Source organism: Cajanus cajan, chromosome 4, assembly GCF_000230855.2.
Source record: "Cajanus cajan strain Asha chromosome 4, NIPB_CcT2T_4, whole genome shotgun sequence".
NCBI lineage: Eukaryota > Viridiplantae > Streptophyta > Magnoliopsida > Fabales > Fabaceae > Cajanus > Cajanus cajan.
Window position 1 is genome coordinate 33,019,763 of NC_138520.1, and position 17,607 is coordinate 33,037,369.

Below are 17,607 nucleotides of genomic sequence, written 5' to 3' on the forward strand. Positions count from 1 at the left end.
CTGGTTCTGAAAATGTTATAAATAGTTTTCACACTTTGAAACTTCAGAACAAAGAATGAGTTAACAATCAAAAAGAGAAAAACGTCATTGTGAAGTCTTTGTGACCTTCTTGGAGTTTTTTCTTTGTGAAACCAAGAAGAAAAACATTTTTGAAATGCTTTGAAAAAGATCATCATCATCATCACATTCTTGAAAGAGAAAGATTGAGATTTGCTTCTGAATTCACAGTCTAATTTGTTCAGCTTTCAGGTGAATTCGTTCCTTTAATTCTTTGTGAACAATTGTAAATCTTGAGTAGGTGTCTCAAGTGGTAAGGAATTCTTGTAGTGGGTTTCTACAAGAGGTGTTTTCTTAGGGTCAAGAAAGTGGTTATCTTGAATGTAGGAGTGTATGCATGTGTGGTATTCTTGTAAAAATTCTTCATTGAGATAGTGGAACAAATCTTGATCAGGTTATGATTGATGAATGAATGTAGGTCACATGTGGAGTGGCTGAACCAATGATGGAAGAGCATGGGCTAAAGGTCCAACCACTAGAGCTATGGCCAGGAGATTACTTGAAGACTTGACTGCTTCAGAGCTTAGTGGGCCCAATGGGCTTGGTGGGCCTAGGGTGCTTCTCACATGGACCTTACTTGACTAAACACCATGTTTTATTGCATTTTATTAGTATAGGAAATTACTTTGATTTTTGGTCTTGTATTTTGACCATAGACTAGGTTTTATGTTCTTGGGCTTGTATTTGGGCTTCTTAGGCTTTGGGCTTTTGATACCCAATATTAGGCTCATTCTTCTTCTTGTAATTTTTCCTTTTCATTGTATTTCATTGACCATTGTATTTAGGTCATTAGTATAGGTTTTAAGGAGGAATTATCAAACCTTAGGATTAGGCAACATTAGGTTAAATTTAACTTGCATTTAAGTTGAATTTGGAGTCACATTGTTTGCGCCACCTTGGCTGAACAAGTGTGACACAAATTCAACCCTAAATGCTAATTAAATTCAACCTAAATGCACACTAAACACCAATGTGATCGGACCTTGCATGTGAGTTGAGTTTTTGAATTCAAATTCAAATTTGAATTCCAAAAACTTGGCGCCACATGAGGCTAGCACATTGGCGCCAAGTGTGAGCCATTTCCGGATGCTATATATGCTTCCTCCTTACCCATTTGTACTACTTTTGAACATATATGAAATTTGTGAGCCCTTGGCCGAGTTTCTCCTCTCAAAAGTCTCCAACCTCTCACCTCAAAACCCTAGGATAGTTTCCTTCTTTCCTACTTTTTGAAGTGAGAATCCATTGATGCTTGAGCTTGGATGCTTCCATCCAAGACTAGACCTCATTCCATCCGTGTTCCTTCTTCAATCAAGAGCCAATCCATTCGGTGATATTTCCTTGAAGAAGATTCGTGCCTAGGAGGAGCTTAGGAGGAGTTCATTCATCACCTCTCCTACTTCCTTCTATCAATTTTCGTATCAAGAGCAAGGTCTTCAAGGAGATAAGTTGTCTCAACCTTTGTGTGGCCGTGTTTGTCTTCTTGTGTTCTTGTGTTTGTCTTGTCTTAATTGAGTTTCAATTTTCGGATCTATATTTTTGATGTTCTTGTGTTCATAGATCCATTGTTGATTGTTCTTGATTTTCTTCCACAATTAACTTGTTAGGAACTATTTGCTTGTGCTATTTTGATTTTATTTTGAGTCTCTCCATTTCTTGTATGTGTCCGTGATTGGACCTCATGCATGTGCATTAGATTTTGGTTTTGAATCTATGTTTTGTCTTAGAATGTTTGTTTAGTCCTTATATGTTCAAAAACTCCTTGAATAGCATGTTGACCTAATTTTCTTTGAGTACATTGTTCATTGTTTGGTTTTGGTTTGTGTTCTTATTGTGCCTACCTATATGTGCTTTTCCTTTTACCTTTTTGAGTTCATAATTTTCTATTAGTTCTAGCAAATTTCTTTAGAGTTAGGTTTCCATTGTGTACTTAAGTTTTCAAATCACTTTCCATTGAAAAATCTTAAGAAAAATTTTGTTACCAAAAATTTCAAGTGTTTAACCTACTTCTAGTGCACTTTTCGTGTGGATTCAAATTTAAAAAAAAAAGTAGTTAAGAGACTGAAAAACAGAGGCAAAAACAGAGCCTAAGGTTCAAAAAAGTTCAAAAAGAAAGAATACAAAAGGAATCCAAATACAAAACCTAAAACTAGTGCACTAGTTTCATCCTTTTCACTTGAATTTTTGGTTAACTTGTAGTCACGATTTCTATAGCTTGGAATCATAAAAAAATTTGAAATAAAAGGCAAATATACTCTCTGGAGTCTTAATTTGAAAATAGAAAAAGAAAGAATAAAAAAAAATAGAGAAAGCAAATTAAAGTGAAAAAGCCGAGAGGTATACAATCTGAAAAATCTACTTGATTCCTTGTTATTGTTTTGACTACTATTTGTTCTATACTTATCCAATTGCTTTCAATTTTTGTTTTGTTTTGTTCATCTACTCTAGTACCTATCTAGGAACCTTCCTAACTGTGTGCTAGCTTTATTTGGAGTCTTAATTTTCAGTTTTACTTGTTGAACCTCTTTGAGTCTTGTCTTACACATATTACTCTTTATCTTGGTATAAGCTTTTCAAATTGTGCTTTTGTTGCTTGTCTTGTTTTCTTTCCTTAAAATTCCCTGTGCTGGAAGTGGCCTCAAATCCTTGCTCAAGGATCAAGCATTGCTCAACAAAGAGTAGGAAAAGTTTGGACACTAAGACCACAACATTTTGACCTAATTAGTGACCTAACTTTTCCTAAACTTCCCTCACTTGAGTGACCATTACTTTAACATTGTGAGGCAGCCACCATTAATCTCTTTTGTTGTGTTTCTTTTGCAGGTCCAAGAGCATCATATTTGAAGGATTAGTGGCGGATTAAACACTTGAGTAAGTGTTAGAAAATTTGATCATCAAATCCGTCACTAATTGGTCACCAAAGCCGCCATTTATTGCTTTCTAGGCTAGTTTAAATTTTGCAATCTCTCTTGTATTTTTAAAACAATTTGTAAAGCTTGGAGGGAGTATTAAAAAGCTGGTCAGGTATATCTAACCCTTGGTAGCCTACTCACGTGTAGTACTAGTGGAAGTGGCTTGGAAATTTCATATGTTTCAAGCTTCCACTTAGGGCAAACCGACTAGTTGCTTATCCTTGTTTCCTTTAAGTTTCTTGTCCTTAATTGTTTTAATTTGCTGCCTTGAAACGTCTAGAATTGTGTAGTTTTATTTGCTCACGTTTAGTTAGTTTCAAAAACAAACAAATTGTGAAAAGCATACAAAATTCTTTGTGAAAAGTTTTGGGGAATTGAAAGTACCACAAAGGAGTTTAGTGATTTCCACTTGAAAAGGCTTGGTTATTAAGTGGCTCTTTGTAGCTCACCTCCCTTGATAGTTCAACTTGTACACTTAGACTTCCAAGTGCTATTTTCATTCCTATAAAATACCAAAAACATTTTATATCTTTTTGCATAGCATATAAAATTCTCCTCGCTTAATCATGAGTCATCATTCTCAAAGTAGTAGTGACTTTGAATCTCCTAAAAGTTTTAAAAGAATTGTCAAGGAGGTTGAAGCACTAAAACTTTGGAAGCATGAAGAGGTACTTCAAAAACAAAAAGAAAAGATTGAAAGAGAAGTACAACTTCTTGCTTTGGAGGAAGAGATACAAAAAATTAAGCAACAAGAAGCAAAACTTTTAAAAAAATTACATAAAAACAAAAGTCAAAAAAGTTCCTCAAAAGGTTCCACAAAGAGTTCCAATGACTCTCCTAGCCAAAATGAGGATAGCCTAAACCTTGATGCATATTACCAACCCCATCCTAGAAGAGTCATTAAAGAACCCAAAGTGAGGGAATCAAGGGTTGATCTCCCTTACTTTCATGGAAAAGAAAATGTGGACGCCTACTTAGACTGGGAGATGAAAGTGGAGCAAATCTTCACTTGTCATCAAGTAGGTGAGGAAAGAAGAGTTCCTCTAGCCACCCTAGCTTTTCAAGGACAAGCCATGTATTGGTGGACATCCTTGGAAAGAGAGAGAAGAATTCACAATGATCCTCCCATCACTTATTGGAATGAATTGAGGAGTGCTATGAGAAGAAGGCACATTCCTTCTTATTATAGTAGGGAGCTTATGGATAAGCTCCAAAGACTCCAACAAAAGAACATGAGTGTGGAGGAATATAGACAAAAAATGGAGTTGTATCTCATGAGGGCTGGGATAAGGGAAGAAGAAAGATTGACCATTGCTAGATTTTTAAGTGGTCTCAATTTTGACATAAGAGATAAGGTTGAGTTACTCCCTTATAGGGACCTTGATGATTTGGTCCAACTTTGTATAAGGGTGGAACAACAAAACTTGAGAAAAAACTCTTTTAAAGGCAAAACTCAATCTAGCTCTTATGTTAAGAAAGACTACAAGAGGGAGGGTCAATATGATTCCTCTAAGAAATTTGGCAAAGGTCTAGAAAAAGAAAAACAAAATTGAAAAAGAGAAAAATAAAAATGTTGTCACTTCTAGTAGTAAGCTAGTGACATCAAATGCTTTAAATGTCTTGGGAGAGGCCATATAGCTTCTCAATGCCCCACTAAAAAGGTGATGATTTTGAAAGGGGAAGACATTTATAGTAGTGTTGATGAATCTAGTTCTACCACTTCAAGTGATAGTGAAACAAGTGAGGAAGACCATCCAATTGAAAGTGCATATCCTTGTGATGGTCAACTTCTTATGATTAGAAGGCTTCTAGGAAGCCAACCTCATGAGTCTCACCTTTCACAAAGAGAGAATATTTTCCACACAAGGTGTAAAATTATTGATAATGCTTGTTCTCTCATTGTGGATAGTGGGTCTTGTTGCAATTGTTGTAGCACAAGGCTGGTGGAGAAGCTTGGTCTTACTCCTATTCCCCATCTGAAACCATATCAACTTCATTGGATTAATGAAGATGGGGATATCAATGTGGATAAGCAAGTGAAAGTCAAGTTCGCTATTAGTAAGTATGAAGATCAAGTGGTTTGTGACATAGTTCCAATGGAAGCTTGCCATATTTTGTTGGGAAGGCCATGGCAATTTGACAAGAAAACCATGCATAATGGCCTTACCAATGAAATTACTTTCACTCATAAAGAGAAGAAATTTGTACTTCATCCTTTGTCTCCTTCACAAGTGATAAAGGATCAAGTACAAATGAAAAAGAAAAGAGAAGAAGAAAAAAAACTTGATTAAAAAACAAAAAAAAGAAGAGAAAAAGCATAAAGCTTCAAAGAAGAAGGAAGAGAAATCTCTTTCAATAGAAGGAATTCAACAAGAAACTTTAAAACAAACCTTAATTGTTGAAAAGCCTTCTTACCTTCTTCTTTGTAGAGGTGTGCTTAAGTGTTATAATTTAAGTCTTGAACTTAGTTCTTTATCTCCTAAAGTTTCTCAATTATTAAAAGAATTTGATGATATATTCCCTAGTGAAGGTCCAAAGGGCCTCCCTCCTTTTAGGGGTATAGAACATCAAATTGATTTTGTGCCTGGGGCTAGTCTACCCAATAGACCAGCCTATAGGACAAATCCTCAAGAAACTAAGGAGATAGAAAAGCAAGTCCAAGAGCTTTTGGATAAGGGGTGGGTGCAAAAGAGTTTGAGTCCCTATGTTGTGCCTGTGTTGTTAGTGCCCAAGACAGATGGAAAATGGAGAATGTGTTGTGATTGTAGGGCCATTAACAATATCACAATCAAGTACAGGCACCCAATCCCTAGACTTGATGATATGCTTGATGAATTACATGGTGCTTCTATATTTTCTAAAATTGATCTTAAGAGTGGTTATCACCAAATAAGAATAAAAAAAGGTGATGAGTGGAAAACTGCTTTTAAGACCAAATTTGGATTGTATGAATGGCTAGTTATGCCTTTTGGTTTAACTAATGCACCAAGTATATTCATGAGGCTTATGAATCATGTCTTGAGAGAGTGTATAGGAAAATTTGTTGTTGTTTATTTTGATGACATCTTAATCTATAGTAGGTCTCAAGATGATCACTTAGGACATCTTAGAGAAGTTATGATGATCCTTAGGGAAAACTAATTATTTGCAAATCTTGAAAAATATACTTTTTGTGTGGATCATGTGGTTTTCCTAGGGTTCATTGTAAGCAAAAATGGGGTTCATGTGGACCCCGAGAAAATCAATGCCATTCAAGAGTGGCCCAAGCCTAAAAATGTTAGTGAAGTTAGGTGTTTTCATGGACTAGCAAGTTTTTATAGAAGATTTGTGCCTAACTTCTCTAGCATTGCTTCACCCTTGAATGAGCTTGTCAAAAAAGATATTTTATTTGAATGGACTTCAAAGCATGACCAAGCATTTCAACTTCTTAAGGATCAACTTACTAATGCACCTATACTAGCTCTACCAAATTTTGAAAAGACTTTTGAGCTAGAATGTGATGCATCAGGAGTTGGCATAGGAGCTGTGTTATTGCAAGGAGGACACCCCATTACCTATTTTAGTGAAAAACTAAAAGGTGCCTCCCTCAATTATCCTACCTATGACAAGGAGTTGTATGCATTGGTTAGAGCCTTACAAACTTGGGAACACTATCTTGTGTCCAAAGAGTTTTTCATCCATAGTGACCATGAGTCACTTAAATATTTAAGAGGTCAAGGTAAGTTAAATAAGAGGCATGCCAAATGGCTAGAGTTCCTTGTAGGTGATGCTTTATCTAGGAGGCATACTTTGCTTGTGTCTCTAGGTACTCAAATTCTTGGATTTGATAATATTAGGGAGTTGTATGAGGAAGATCTTGAGTTTGGTGATAATTATAAAAAATGCCAACAAAAAGTTTTTGATTGTTTCTATATGGTTGAGGGGTATTTGTATAAAGAAGGAAGGTTATGTATACCCCAAGGATCCATTAGGAAACTATTAATTAAAGAGAGTCATGAAGGTGGGTTTATGGGGCACTTTGGTGTTGAGAAAACCTTTAGTTTGCTAAAAGAAAATTTTTATTGGCCCCATATGATGTGCTTCCACTTGGATGCACATGGATTCTTCACACCTTCACGGAATTCCTTGGATGATTCTTCAAGGAATTGAGACGCCTCAAAGGTGCAAGGTGACCTAAGCTTGCATTCAAGCTAAGTCCAAAGAAGATAAGGTGTCCTAGCTCTACAAGGAGAAGCTCTCAAGTAGGGTAGAAGCTAGGAGAAAGGTGACTTCGGAGAAGGAGAATTCTATGAAAGAAATGCTCATTCAATATTATCCAAAGTGATACAAAACTCGGTCATATGAAGATTTATAGTAAAAATTAGGTTAAGGGTTTAAGTTGGGTTTACCTAGAGTTAAGTAAAACCATGGTATGGTTAACTTAACTCTAGGCGCCAAAATTTGAATTCTAAAATTCAAATTTTGGTGCCAACCGGCCACCCCCTCCATGTGCACTCATTTGGATGTGATTTAGTATCCATTTGAGTTGCATTTCGGTCACACCATGTGCATGTGTGCACATGGCCGAAATGCACCTTCAAATGTCATACTAATGACATTCAAATGAAAGTGAACATGTTAACCTAAATTAACCCTAAATCTAAATGACCATGAAATGCAATTCCTATGCTACATGGCCGGAAATACAAGGCCGAAAAAAATACAAGGCACTAAGGCCCAATCCTACACTAACCCTAATCTAATGGTCTTGAGACAAAGCCCAACAAAATAAAGTGGCGGGCCTTCCTTGGGCTTGGGCCCACTCTTCATGCATCATCCTTGCCATAGCCCTAGTAGTTGGGCCCTTAGCCCATGGGCCTCCTCCATCATCCCCTCCCTCTTGAAGAGGATTTGTCCTCAAATCCAAAGCATCCTCCTTTTGGGTAGCTAGTCCTGTAAAAAGAGATAGATCAGAAACATTGAAACTAGAACTAACGCCATACTCAGAAGGGAGATCTAAGACATAGGCATTATTATTGATTTTCTTAAGGATTTGGAAAGGACCATCCCCTCTAGGACTAAGCTTTGACTTTCTTTTGGAAGGAAACCTATCCTTCCTAAGGTGTAGCCAAACCCAGTCACCTTCCTTGAAGATAACTTCTTTCCTACCCTTATTATTATATTTTTGGTATTTTTCTGTTTGGGACTGAATATGGTCTCTAACCCTCTCATGTAACTTCTTAACAAACTCAGCCTTTGAGGTGCCTTCTTTATGAATAAAAGAAGCAACATCAGGAAGAGGTAATAAATCCAAGGGAGTAAGAGGATTAAAGCCATAAGCAATCTCAAAAGGAGACATGTTAGTGGTCTTGTGAACCACCCTATTATAGGAAAACTCCATATGAGGGAGATAGTCATCCCATGACTTCTTATTGCCTTTGAGGATTGCCCTCAACATAGTCCCTAGAGACCTATTTACTACCTCAGTTTGCCCATCAGTTTAGGGATGACATGTGGTAGAAAATAGAAGTTTAGTTCCTAGCCTTGCCCAAAGAGTTTTCCAAAAATGGCTAAGGAACTTAACATCTCTATTTGAAACTATAGTTTTAGGTAACCCATGTAGTCTCACTATTTCTTGAAAGAATAATTTAGCAATGTGACTTGCATCATCCACTTTGTGGCATAGAATAAAGTGTGCCATTTTACTAAAACGGTCCACAACCACAAAGATGGAATCCTTTCCTCTTTGGGTTCGAGGCAATCCAAGGATAAAATCCATGGAAATGTCTACCCAAGAAGAAGAGGATATGGGCAAGGGGGTGTAAAGTCCATGAGGTTTAGTGGTAGACTTGGCTTGTAAACAAGCAATGCAACTACTACAAAACCTTTGAACATCTCTTTTCATATGAGGCCAAAAGAATTTCTCTCTCAAAAGTGAAAGAGTTTTCTCAATTCCAAAATGTCCCATGAGCCCACCCTCATGGCTCTCCTTAACCAAGAGTTTCCTAATAGATCCTTGGGGTATGCAAAGTTTGTTTTCTTTAAAAAGATACCCCTTAGAAATATAGTACCCTTGATAAGGTTTTTGAATACATAAAGAATAAAAGTTAGCAAAATCAAGGTCTTTCTCATACAACTCCTTGATGTCATCAAACCCTAATATTTGAGAACCTAGGGTATTCAATAAAACATGTCTTCTTGACAAAGCATCAGCTACTACATTGGTAGAGCCCTTTTTATATTTGATGACATAAGGAAATTGCTCTAGGTACTCAACCCATTTTGCATGCCTTTTATTTAATTTATGTTGACCCTTCAAGTATTTAAGTGATTCATGATCACTATGGATAACAAATTCCTTGGTCACAAGGTAATGTTCCCATGTTTGAAGGGCACGAACTAAAGCATATAACTCCTTGTCATAGGTAGGGTAGTTCAAGGCAGCCCCATGAAGTTTTTCACTGAAATAAGCTATGGGATGACCACCTTGTAACAACACAGCTCCTATGCCAAGACCTGAAGCATCACATTCTAGCTCAAAAGTTGTTGAAAAATTAGGCAAAGCTAGAATAGGTGCTTGAGTAAGTTTAAGCTTAAGTTCTTGAAAAGCTAAGTTATGTTTTTCCTTCCATTCAAAAGCCACATCCTTCTTCACCAACTCGTTGAGAGGTGAAGCTAAAGTAGAGAAGTTAGGAACAAATCTTCTATAAAAGCTTGCCAAACCATAGAAGCTCCTAACTTCACTAACATTAGTAGGAATAGGCCATTCTTGGATGGCTTTGATTTTTGCGGGGTCCACATGAACCCCATTTTTGCTTACCACAAACCCTAAGAAAATAACATTATCCACACAAAAAGTGCACTTGTCTACATTGGCAAACAAGTGATTGTCTCTAAGAACAAGTAAAACTTGTCTTAGGTGATCCACATGATCACTGAGACTCTTGCTATATATTAAAATATCATCAAAATAAACAACTACAAACCTACCAATGCAATCCCTAAGGGTATGATTCATTAGCCTCATGAATGTGCTAGGTGCGTTAGTAAGCCCAAAAGGCATAACCAACCATTCATATAGACCAAACTTAGTCTTAAAAGCAGTTTTCCACTCATCACCTTCCTTGATTCTAATTTGGTGATATCCACTTTTAAGATCTATTTTGGAAAATATGGATGACCCATGCAATTCATCAAGCATGTCATCAAGCCTAGGAATTGGGTGCCTATATTTTATGGTGATGTTGTTGATGGCTCTACAGTCACAACACATCCTTCATTTTCCATCTTTTTTTGGCACCAAAATGACTGGTACAGCACAAGGGCTTAGACTCTTTTGAATCCAACCCTTCTCCAACAACTCTTGTACTTGCTTCTCTATCTCTTTGGTTTCTTGTGGGTTAGTCCTATAGGCTGGCCTATTTGGAAGACTAGCCCCAGGCACAAGATCTATTTGATGCTCTATTCCCCTAAAAGGTGGAAGTCCAATGGGTCCTTCACTAGGGAATACATCACCAAATTCTTTTAAAAGTTTTTTTACCTCAAGAGGTAGAGAAGTTTCCAAAGAAGATGTGGAAATGCAAGTTAGTGTTCCTCTACACATGAGGATATGAGAAGATGGTTCAAGGAAGTGAGACGTTTTGTGTAAAGGTTTTGAGTCAAAAATCTCTTCTTGAACTATCTCTAGAGAGGGAACACTAGTCTCTCTAGGATCCTTTTTTTCATCAATTTTTAGAGCTTTTTTTTGTTTCTCTTTTTCTTTATCACGTTTGACCTTCATTTGTACTTGATCCTCCTTCACTTGTGAAGGTGATAAAGGATGAAGCACAAACTTTTTACTCTTATGTGTGAAAGTTATTTTATTAGTTAGACCATAATGATGAGTTTGTTTGTCAAATTGCCATGGTCTTCCTAATAAAATATGACAAGCTTCCATGGAAACTACATCACATTGAACTTTGTCTTGATAGTTCCCAATAGAAAACTCTAATTCCACTTGTTGGTTGACCACCATATCCCCATCATCATTAAGCCAATGAAGTTGATAAGGTTTTGGGTGGGGTGTGGTAGTCAAACCCAACTTTTCAACCATCCTAGTGCTACAACAATTGCACCAAGATCCACTATCCACTATGAGAGAACAAGCCTTGTTTGAAATGTTACATCTTGTATGAAAGATGTTCTCTCTTTGGGATTGTGTATCACTAGGTTGGTTATTGAGGACCCTTCTCATCATAAGAAGTTCCCCATTATAAGGGTAAGTGACCTCACATGACTCTTCCTCACTTGCTTCTTCTTCATCCTCACTTGAAGATGAAGAAGTAGTAGTTTCATCATGGCTACTATAAATGTCTTGGCCCCTTAAAATCATCACTTTCTTGTTAGGGCATTGAGAAGCAATGTGGCCTCTCCCAAGACACTTAAAGCACTTAATATCACTAGACTTAGTGCTAGTGTGTGAGATGTTGATTTTTTTGTCTTTTTCTGTTTCTTTACCCTTGTCTAGATTTTTGGAGGGAAAAGTATTTTTCTTTTCAAAGTCATTTTTCTTACCCTCCCTCTTGTAATCCACCATAGAGAAAGAAGATGAGTATTGTCGCCACCGGCCCAAACGGGCCTCGGCGGTCGCGAAGACGGTCGAGCTCGCTTTTATTTTGGTTTTGAAAATGTATTGGATTATTAGAACGACTTGTTCTCAAACTGAGACCTTGTCAATCTTATCCAATTTATTTATTAAAATGTCTCACCAATCCATATTAATCCCAAGCGGGACCCTCCATGGATTAGTGGCTTTCGTAAAAGGAGGGTTCGTGGAGTCGCCACCAATGTTTTACTCAAAACATTGGAAAAAGGGATAAGGCAATTGATTTTATAAATCAACTTTGGCCATTACAACCAGAGTTGGGTAAGGGAGTCGGTTACGCGTGGGGAAGGTGTTAGCACCCCACAGCACCCCTTTCGGGTTCCCTATGACAGATTATTTCTAAAATAACAGTGTAAAATTACTAAATTACCCCTATTTATTCTAAGCAATTATAAATTAACTATCTACATGATGACAGTTTAAATATGCATACAGAAAGCAGTAAAAGGAAGGACTTTAAGAAGAAACCTTTGAAGCGTGCTTTTATATATTTCGTAAAACTGGGAAGCTTTTTGGCGTTCCCTCGCTCTACAAGCCCGCTCGCTCCCTCCTAAAAACTTTTGACTACGGAAATCCGGAGGATTTCCCTTCGACTAGGTTCGATCCTCAAGCAAAATGGCTCGGGGTTCAAGAACTTCGCCGGATCAACTCTCTGAGTGATTTCTAGGGCAGAACACTGCTCAAAAACCCCAGAATACTCAAGGAGAGGGTTGAAACTGTGTGAAAAAGTGTGGAATGACGTCCAATTGACGTCATATTTATAGGGAATAGGCGCAATACGGCCTACAGAAGCAATACGGCCGTATTGAAATTTTTGAACTTCAATACGGTCGTATTGAGTTCAATACGGCCGTATTGAAATTCAGAAATTTCAATGCGCCCGTATTGAGTTCACTGCGGCTGTATTGAAGCTTCAATACGGCCGTATTGATTTCAGTACGGCCGTATTGAAGTTTCAGAAACTTCAATACGCCGCATTGAGTTCACGGCGGCCGTATTGAAGCTTCAATACGGCCGTATTAAGTTCAGTACGGCCGTATTGGGCTTCATTCCCTCCACTTCCTTATTTTGAGCTATTCTAAGACCTCTAGACCTACAGAGAACCCTCCTAGGGCCTTCCAGGAGTCCTTCTGGCTGATCTTCCTTCAGTCTTCGAGAATCTTCAAGCTTTATTTCCGACCCGGACAATTTTAGGGGTCTACAGCTGCCCCCCCTTTACTTAGTCAAACGGTTTTTTTAGTGCATCGATTGACAAGTAAAGGAGTTGACCCAATTGTCCGGGTAATAAGCCAACCTTCTGACTTGTAGTGTCTTCCGGTGGAAAATTGTCGAGTAGCCTCTCCAGGTTTTGCTTTGCTTGCTGCCCAAGCTGGAAGCTGTGAATACCGCCTCTCCAGGCTTAGCTTCACTCTTTGTTCGAGCCGGAAGCTAAGTACCCTTGTGACAACGGTAGCAGTGTGAGTTTCGCCTCTCCAGGCTTAGTCTCGCTCTTTGTTCGAGCCGGAAACTAAGCACCTTTGTGACGACGGTGAGCAGTGAGAGTTTCGCCTCTCCAGGCTTAGTCTCGCTCTTTGTTCGAGCCAGAAACTAAGCACCTTTGTGACGACGGTGAGCAGTGAGAGTTTCGCCTCTCCAGGCTTTGCTTTGCTTGCTGCCCAAGCTGGAAGCTGTGAGTACCGCCTCTCCAGGCTTAGCTTCACTCTTTGTTCAAGCCGGAAGCTAAGTACCCTTGTGACAACGGTAAGCAGTGAGTACCCCCTTTCCAGAGATAGCTTCGCTCATTGCTCGAGCCGGAAGCTGCATACCTCCGTGTTTGTGACGACGGGGTAGCGTGAATATCTCCTTTCCAGGGATTTGTGATGATTTTGTCTCCACAGTCCACGATGCTGCTTCGACGGTTGTTTTTTGATTTTGTGCCACTGAGGGCTGGATAACGCAGGGATCCGTCTAGGGGGATGTGCAGTCATTCACAGGTTCCTGTGCCCCAACTTGCATTGCATTGTTGGTACCCTTGGGGAATTTCTGACTCCTTGGGGTATAGACACAGATGCTCTTTCTTTCTGAGTTGAGCGATGCCTTATGTTTGGCTGACGTCCTTTTGACGTTGGTGGAGTATCCCGGTTGTCCTTATTCGGGTGTCTCTTTTGGTTTTCTGATTTTGCTGCCTCTGTGTAGGCTGTTATCCGCCAGGGGATTTTGTCATTGGTTGTGATTAGCCTCTTCTGTTAGGCATATCACTTTGATGTTCAATGATAGGCTGAGAGCCGGATTCCGCTTGGGGAATGATTATTGATCTTTTTATGATTTTTTCCTTTTGAAGGAGTGCCTCTTATGTAGGCGACTGAGGAATTGGAGTTCAGTGTTCGGCTGAGTGCCGGATTCCGCTTGGGGAATATTTATTGATATTTTTTTGATTTTTTCTCCTTTCGCAGGGATGCCTCTGAGTAGGCGATTGGGGAACGAGGGATCTTATGTATCCCAGAGTATTATTTAGGAAGCCTCTGCAGGCTTAGCCTCACTCAGCGCTTTGAGTCGGAGAGCTATCTTCCACTGAGGAAGTGTTAAGTCCTTTGACTTGTATATACTGTTTGGATGATCGCACTTCCATTGGGGATTGCGTCGATTTTGCTTTGATAGCTCTTGCTGGGGATTTTGAGTCCAAGAGCGTGAGTTGAGGTTTCTCTGGGGAGTATTATTTCTGCGAGCCTCTCCAGGCTCATTTACTCTGTACAGTTGGAGGATGAGGAGTGTTTTGGTAAGCCTCTCCAGGCTCAGTTATTCTGTACAAATTGTTTGTTGGATTTTCTGCATCCTTGCCTTTTTTATTTTTCGGCTTTTTCTGTATTTTGCCTTTTTTATGTTTTTGGCTTTTGCTGTACAGAAATTAAAAATGCTAAAGAAATTAAATTCTGTTATTATGAGAGAGTATTATTTCGGCAAGCCTCTCCAGGCTCAGTTATTCTGAGAGTATTCTTTCGGCAAGCCTCTCCAGGCTCAATTATTCTAAGAGTATTCTTTCGGCAAGCCTCTCCAGGCTCAGTTATTCTGAGAGTATTCTTTCGGCAAGCCTCTCCAGGCTCAGTTATTCTGAGAGTATTCTTTCGGCAAGCCTCTCCAGGCTCAGTTATTCTGTACGATGCTGTTGATTTTCTGAATCTTTGCATTTTGCTTGCTGCTGTCATACACAAGCAATTTTCTATTTTTCTATTTTATGTGGTTGCCTCATGATAAGGTCTTTGAATGTACAACTAATGTGTGTGTGATGCACAAATGCAATACAATTTTTATTTTTGTTCATTTATTTAGAAAAGTGAGTGGCTCTCCCTATCCTCTTCTTCTTGGAGGACTTTCTGTCATTGACGCGAGGGAGTATTTTTGTGAGCCTTTATGCAGGAGATTATGGATTTTACAGGAACCCCTCCAATTTTCTTTTATTGACCGATTATTAATGGAATTTCGTACAATTTTATGAAAAACCAATTCAGAGGCATAATCACATGGTCAAGAAAGAAAAGAAACAAATGGATATTTTATTGATATTCACAAGTGTTTTTTTTTTTTTACAGAAAGGTTTACAAAGGGAATTTCTGAAGAATGGTTGGCCAAGGTGGGCTATACATTTTTGGCTTAAACAATTATATCTGTGATTACTGCTCTTCCCGTTTCCCTAGTTGTTTCGGGTGAGATGCCTGAGCCAGGAGTGTAGATACTGCAAGACGCTTGCTTCTAGAAGATTATCACTTGAACCGCCTTTCGGTTTTCGGTTCAAGTGATCGTTGCTTGCTTTACTTTTTGCATCTTATTCTTTTGCCCCTAATTTTTGCCTAGGACATGTCCTAGCGGGGATAATTTTGCCTTTGTTTTGCCTAGTACCCTTGTACTGGCGGGCTTTTTGTTTTGCCCTAACTTTTGCCTAGGATGCCCTTTTTGGGTTTTCATCCTAACGGGCTGATGCAAGCAACGTCTTCAAGCATAATACTTCTTTACCACGTCAGCGTTGACTGGGTATCGAAGTTCTTCTCCGTCCATGTCTGTGAGAATCAATGCTCCTCCGGAGAAGGCTCGCTTCACCACGTATGGTCCTTCGTAATTTGGGGCCCACTTTCCGATTTTGTCCTTTTGAGCTGACAGCAATTTCTTCATCACCAGCTCTCCCTCATGGTAGATTCGAGGATGGACTTTCTTGTCAAAAGCCTTTTTGATCTTCCTTTGGTAGGCTTGACCATGGCATATGGCGTTCAGTCGTTTTTCTTCGATAAGGTTCAATTGGTCGTGTCGACTTTGAACCCATTCTGCCTCGGAAAGTTTTGCTTCCATGATTACTCTCAGAGACGGTATTTCGACTTCAACCGGCAGAACCGCCTCCATTCCATAAACAAGGGAGAATGGAGTAGCTCCTGTGGATGTACGTACTGAAGTTCTATAACCATGGAGAGCGAAGGGTAGCATCTCATGCCAGTCTTTGAATGAGACAACCATCTTTTGTACTATCTTCTTGATATTCTTATTGGCTGCCTCGACCGCCCCATTCATCTTTGGTCGATATGGGGAAGAGTTATGGTGCTGAATTTTGAACTCTTTGCACAGTTCTTCCACCATCTTATTGTTCAAATTGGATCCATTATCAGTGATGATTTTGTCGGGAATACTGTATCTGCATATGATATTCTTTCTGATGAAGGATGTTACCACCTTTCGGGTCACATGAGCATACGATGTCGCTTCTACCCATTTGGTAAAATAGTCAATGGCTACAAGAATGAACCTATGTCCATTGGATGCCTTGGGCTCGATGGGTCCAATAACATCCATGCCCCACATTGCGAATGGCCATGGTGAAGCCAACACATTGAGTGGCGTTGGTGGGACATGAATGTTGTCGGCGTATGCTTGACACTTGTGGCATTTCCGGACGTATTGGTAACAATCATTTTCAATGGTCGACCAATAATATCCTGCTCTGAGGATTTTCTTAGCCATTGCAGGCCCGGGGATATGGGTACCGAAAACCCCCTCATGTATTTCTTTGATTACATTTTGAGCTTCGGCTTGGTCTATGCACCTCAACAAGACCGAGTCATAATTCTTTTTGTAGAGGGTTTCTCCAATCAACAGAAATCCCATGGCCCTTCTTCGGATATGCTTTTTATCATTATCGCTAGCCATATCAGGATATTCCCCTTTTGACAGATATTGTTTGATGTCATGGAACCATGGATGATCGTCAACAGCTTCATCTATCAGTAGGCAGAACGCTTGCTTATCGTGCCGCCGGATATTGATGATGGGCATTTCATGCTCCTTATCCAAGGCGAACATCGATGATAGCGTAGCAAGGGCGTCAGCAAACTGATTCTCCTCCCTTGGAATGTATTCAAAGATGACACTTTGGAAGAATTGTGTCAAATCTTTGATATGCTCAACATATGGTATCAGTTTAGGATTTCGGACTTCCCAGTCACCTCGTAGCTGATGGATGACTAAAGCCGAATCTCCAAATGCTTTGAGTTTGAGGATACCATTGTTGATAGCCGCTTGGATTCCTAACGCGCAAGCCTCGTATTCGGCCATATTATTTGTACAGTCGAAATTGAGTCTTGCTGTTAGAGGAATATGCTTTCCTTGTGGGGAGATTAACACTGTCCCAATCCCCTGTCCAAGCATGTTGGAGGCTCCATCAAAATACATGGTCCACGCATCATCTTTTGGTTCTTCATGTTGTATACTCATTATATGCTCATCGGGGAAATCATCCTGAAGGGATTGGTAATCATTGGTCGGCCCGTGTGCTAGGTAATCAGCTAGGGTACTACCCTTGATGGCTTTTTGTGTGACATGTATGATGTCAAATTCTGATAATTGTACTTGCCATCGGGCGATCTTCCCAGTGATTATTGGCTTATCGAACACATACTTAATTGGATCCATTTTGGAAACCAACCAAGTAGTATGCCTTATCATATACTGCCTGAGCCTTTGTGTTGCCCACGCTAACGCACAACAAGTCTTTTCTAA